The following is a 5657-nucleotide window of genomic DNA, read 5'->3' as shown; positions in this document are numbered from 1 at the left end:
AGCTAACAAACACATAAATACTGTTTTTATTAACCTTACCTTGTGCTGTATCTTGTAATATAACCTCTGTAAATAAAGGTTGAAGGAATGAAATTCCATTAAGTTTCCAGACAGGTCTCCCGAGGGAGAATAGACCCGGAAGTAATGATCCACAGCATCGAGTCAAAAAGGAAGTTGTCTGACGTCATTGTGAAAAGGGCCTATTTAGCAGACGCTAATTAGTCTGCTAACAATTTCCAAAGTTAGCAGAAAGGCTAATCTATCCATCCATTATCTTTACCTGTTTTTTTCCTTTTCCACTAAATGAAAAGTTAGTTCCTCTATTAGCTGTCAGCAGAATAGCGGAACCGTGCCCACCACTGTCCTGAAGTAATTTTGATATCTACTATTTAACGGGCGGCTGTGGCTGAGTGGTTAGAGCAGTCGTCCTCCAATGCAAGAGTTGGGGGTTCAAGTCCACCAGCAGTCACATGCTCAAGTGTCCCAAAGCAAGACACTGAACCTTCGATGTGTGTCCTATCAGCGTATGAATGCACTGATTATTCTTTGTAAAGATAGAGTGGTGTATGAATGGGTAAATGAGGGCACAGATTGTGTGTAAAGCACTTTGAGTATCTTCATAAGATAGAAGGAGCTGTACAAGTACAGTCCATTTACTATTTACAAGAGTAACAACAGGCAAATTAACTGTCATTAGCTGAACTGAGGTGAGGCTAAAAAGGAAAGATTTTACAGAATGATCTCTGCTCCAAATAGAAACTAGGAAGCAGTAACTGTGCTTAAGGACTGAATGTTAAAGTAATTATCAGTTATTATTAGTAAGGCATGATTGTAACATGATTAGAGGCTTAATCATACACCTTTTAAATGTATTATCAAATTGTGAGTAAAGGCTGAATCGTAACATAATTAAATGTGTGATCGAACTGTAATCAAAGGCTCAAATGTACCAGGATTAAAGTTCATATCCCATTACATTTAAAGGTTGAACTTTGTGTCTTATTGCTCTGCTCACATATCTTTAATGAACCAGATTGTTGGCAGAGTATCAGCATCTGTATCATGGAGACCACAGCCCAGAGAAGAACAGCCTTATTCAGTGTCTGTTCTGGTTCAGTTATGTTAAATATGCAATATAAGAACAAAGTGTGCAGCAATTCACAAAATACATCTGCCTTTAAAATTTCAGTTGTGCTCCAAAACATGTTGTGTTTTTGTGCAAAACCTGAAGGAATGAAGCAGTTTGTTTCGCAGCAGGTCATTGTGAAAGCATGAGGTTAGCACCGCGAGGGATTTACTACACTAAGCGGAAAGCTGTTGCTTTTTTCAGAAATACTTTTCATTGATTGGGCAAAAAAAGATTTAAATATGTCGGCCTCAAATGATTGCTTAGAATACAAAGGGATTCACTGTTTTGAAGAAGAAAAATAATCATCACCAGGGGCCTGATGCGCAAAGGGTGTGTGTGCACAGTTTCATACATCTGGATTTATTTGTGCGTATGCTGTTTTCATGATTTGAGTGTACGCCTTGTTTCAGTAGGAAATCCACACTAATCTTTGTACATGAGGCCCCAGGTTACTGAACATTGTCACTGAGAATCTACAAATCTCCTCCAGCTTTTAAAGAGTTCTGTTCTAATAAAACTCAATAGAAAAAATTTTACAAGAAATCTATTTATAAGGAAGATTATAGCGTTAGTATTTTCATTTTTTGCGCACACACAGCTGCACCACATTTCAGAGATTTTTCCTACAGAATCTCTATTAAAGCAATTATCTGCTTTGTCCAAAGTAATTGAAAAAACAACTTATTACATGTCAGATTAATAAATCCTTCATTTTTATTGTCATTGCCCTCCTCTCTGCTGTTAGTGATCAATGATTAAACATAGTAGCAGCAGGTTAACAGTAAAAAAAAAAAGTTCTACAACTACTTAATCACTGTGTTGTCTTTTTGCGTTTATTATAGGTCTGTTTGTATTTATTGTAATGTTGTGTATCTACACTGTGTCTTGTTTTGTTTTGCACATTATGTTCTATATTGCACCATGATCCTGGGGACATGAACGTTCATTAGTGTCATTAGCTTTGTTAGCATTGCTAAGTCTTTATGCCTTGCTCAGAAGAAATGTTCCCCACTCACCTGGCAGATAAACTCACCTGATTCAACCTCCTGTCTGAGGGGAGCAGGGCAAAAAGTGTGTGTGCTGGGTGAGTGGGGTCCTTCATGATGCAGGTGGCCCTCTTCCTGTATCTGGAGGTGTAGATGTCTGTGGTGGTGGGGAAGCTGATTCCCCATCATCACAGACCACCGTGTTTCACAGACTAAGGTTGAAAACTCAAAGGAAAAATCAGAGCTGTAATCCACTCTGCTGAGCAGTAGATTATAATCCACCACTGGTTCTTTCTGACAGCTCTCCACCCTGCAGACAGTCCATACAGCTAAATCGTGTTTGTTCCAACCAGTAGAATTTTTTTTAGCTAGTGGAGCTGATTTCTGTGGTGCATTCACTGACTAGGAAAACACTGGACCTTTGAGTGTTAAGCTGCTGGTGAGGCTGAATATGAAACGTGCATCAGCTCAGTGCATCTCTGTAGCATGGTGTTCAAAGCAAACGTCCACTGACAGCACTCTGGTGGAGGTCCTTTGGTTGTCTACATGTAGCTCTCCATCAGTAGCAGGCTTAGTTGCTCTGGAAGTGTTGAAGATCCAGCAGAGCGTTGGCAATGGTTTCAGGTGATCTAGGACCAGGTGTTGTGTAGTGCTGTGTAGTAGAAGGACTTGGAGTGGGCTGGAACAGGTCAGTGGTTTGTTTGGTGAGGATTTGTTCTCAGCTGGTTGTGATCAGCCATGTGTGGAACATGTTGTCTTCATTCCTGCAGCGAGATGAATGATGCACTGAAAAGACTGAAACTGTTGCATCCTTTCCACAGAGGGTGACTTTTCATCTGAAGAGGGGTTTAAGTAATCAGATTACTGTTTGCTGTCTGCTCTCATACCAGTGGGAATCTAACAGCTGGCCTCTTCAATCACCGCTCACATGTAGGGGTCAGAGGTCATGTCTCCTGTTGTACCATGATTAGTTACCACAGAGGTCATGACTGCTGCTCTTTGGGATCTTTGACCCTTTAAACACATGAATAGTTACCGTGGAGACCAGAGTTAAAGACGTGTCATCTGATCTCAGCCAATCAGCATCCAGAGACAAGGGCGGGGACTTGTCTTTAAGTTGGTACTCTGCTGGCCTCCACGCCCTGCAGGAACTGGTTCTTCCATCAGTTGAGAGGATGAATCATGGCCCTCCAGGGATGGACGGCTGCTTGTTTTCATTAAAACCTGCAGAACCTGAGAGATGAGATTAGTTTATACCAGAACCTGTCTGCTTCTTCAAACAACAGCAACGTTTGTTTCTGTCTGACAGTGAGATAGAGCTGCAGAATCCTGAGGATGGTGGACTGCTGGCAAACTACAACACCCATGATCCTTAACTGCTTCTCTGAAGAAAACAAATAACTTTTACACAACAGGTCACAAACAGAATATGCTTGAGGCCAAAATTGTTCGGATACTTCCCTGCCAGCTGATAGTTTCAGAGCTGTGGGACCTCAGCACACCTGAGCTCAGTTTTCTTCACCTTTTCTTCTTCCAGGACTCTGAGTCTTTGGACCGCTGCATCCAGAAAGCTTTGGCAGCCCTCTATCCACCCTTCCAGGCTACATCCTCGACTGTCCTCTGTCAGGTCCTCAGTGTGGTGGACAGCTGCTACAGAGGAGACGGCCTCCGCTATCTTTTACACTTCCTGCTGCCTGCAAAGCACTTCCTGCAGGACCTCCAGCAGGTTGCTTGTGTGAGTATCTATGAGGGGGACTACCTGGACAAAGATCATCCAATTTTTTTTAATGTATACACACGTACACAAACTTACAGTGCAGATAGTCTTTTTCTTTCTTCTGGAGCAGGGTTTAGCAGAACTCGATTGGTTTCTTCTGTCAACAGATGAAATACTATTTTACCTGTTTTTACCATGTTTTTACATCACAACTCATTTTTCTTCTTTGTCATCCCTTTGTCAGTCTCCTTACTATGGCCTGCTGTTTCGTCATGAAGGTTGGCCTCTGTGTCTCCAGGAGAAGGTAGTCGTTCAGCTCTGTCCTCTGGACCAGCACCTTCTTCATCCAGGAGACTTTTACCTGCTGGTTTCTCCTTCTGCTCCTCAAGGACACAGTGCTCCCTGCAGGAGCAGCTTGGACATCACCCCTCATCTTCTTCTGTGCAGTGTGTCATCAGGCTCTCATCATGTGGAGCAACAGGTGGTGTCAAGGGATGCTCTGAGGTCACTTTTCAGCATGTCCTGGCTGGACTGTGTCAACAAGGAGAGGAAGCGGAGAGGAGCAACAAGGTTGGAGTGCTGTGTCCTCCTAGCCCAAGGTGACGTCTTCAGGGTCCCCTGGGAGGATGTGGTCTACCCACAGTTCGTCAGTCAGTCACAAACCAACCCACAGAAGGACAAAGATTCTTCAGTTAAAGACAGAGATGATCCAAACTCCTCAAGGCAAGAATCTAAGCTCCTCCCATTCCAAACTGAGCGATCAGCAGAAAGCAGTGGGGACGAAGACTCAGAGGGGGAGTATGTGGAGCTGACGGAGCTACCGCTGCCTCGGTTCTACCCCCAGAAAGGATCTTTAACTCAGTCCATTAGCTTGAAGAACCGAGCCAGGACCACCGCAAACACTCAAAAACATGTGACCGAAGTACAGGCTAACACACTTGCTAACACACACGCTAACACGCATGTTAACACACATGCTAACACACACAAACATGTGACCGAAGTACATGCTAACACACACGCTAACACACACAAACATGTGACCGAAGTACATGCTAACACACAACCTAACACACATGCTAACACATACAAACATGTGACCGAAGTACACACTCACACCCAGAAATTTATGGCTGAGAAACACTCTAACGGAAATGTTAACACATACAAACATGGGAGCGACGCAAATGCTAACACACATGTTAACACCCAAAACCACATGACTGAGGTACACGTTAAAACTCAAACACATGTGATCAAGCTACATGTTAACACACACAAACATGTGACTGACAAACACGCTAACACTCAGAAACAGGTGACCAAGACACACATTAAGACACACAAACTTGTGACCAAAACACACTGCTGCAACACACATTTTTCTGACTGTAGCACACACTCCTCTGAAAGTAATACACACTCCTGCGACTGTAACATACACTCTTCTGCCTGTAACATACAATCCTCTGACAGTAACAGAAAATCCTCTGACAGTAACATACACTCTGACTGTAACATACACTCTCCTGACTGTAACATACACTCCTCTGGCAGTAACATACATTCTTCTGACTGTAACATACAGTCTTCTAACTGTAACATACACACATCTGACTGTAACATACACTCCTCTGAATGTAGCATAAACTCTGACTGTAACGTACACTCCTCTGACAGTAACATACAATCCTCTGACAGTAACATACAATCATCTGACTGTAACAAACACTCCTCTGACTGTAACATACACTCCTCTGTCTTTAACATACACTCCTCTGACTGTAACATACACTCCTCTGACAGTAACATACAATCCTCTGAC

This window comes from Nematolebias whitei, chromosome 2 (assembly GCF_014905685.2).
Source record: "Nematolebias whitei isolate Nwh7 chromosome 2, NemWhi1, whole genome shotgun sequence".
Lineage (NCBI taxonomy): Eukaryota > Metazoa > Chordata > Actinopteri > Cyprinodontiformes > Rivulidae > Nematolebias > Nematolebias whitei.
This window is presented reverse-complemented; position numbering follows the sequence as displayed.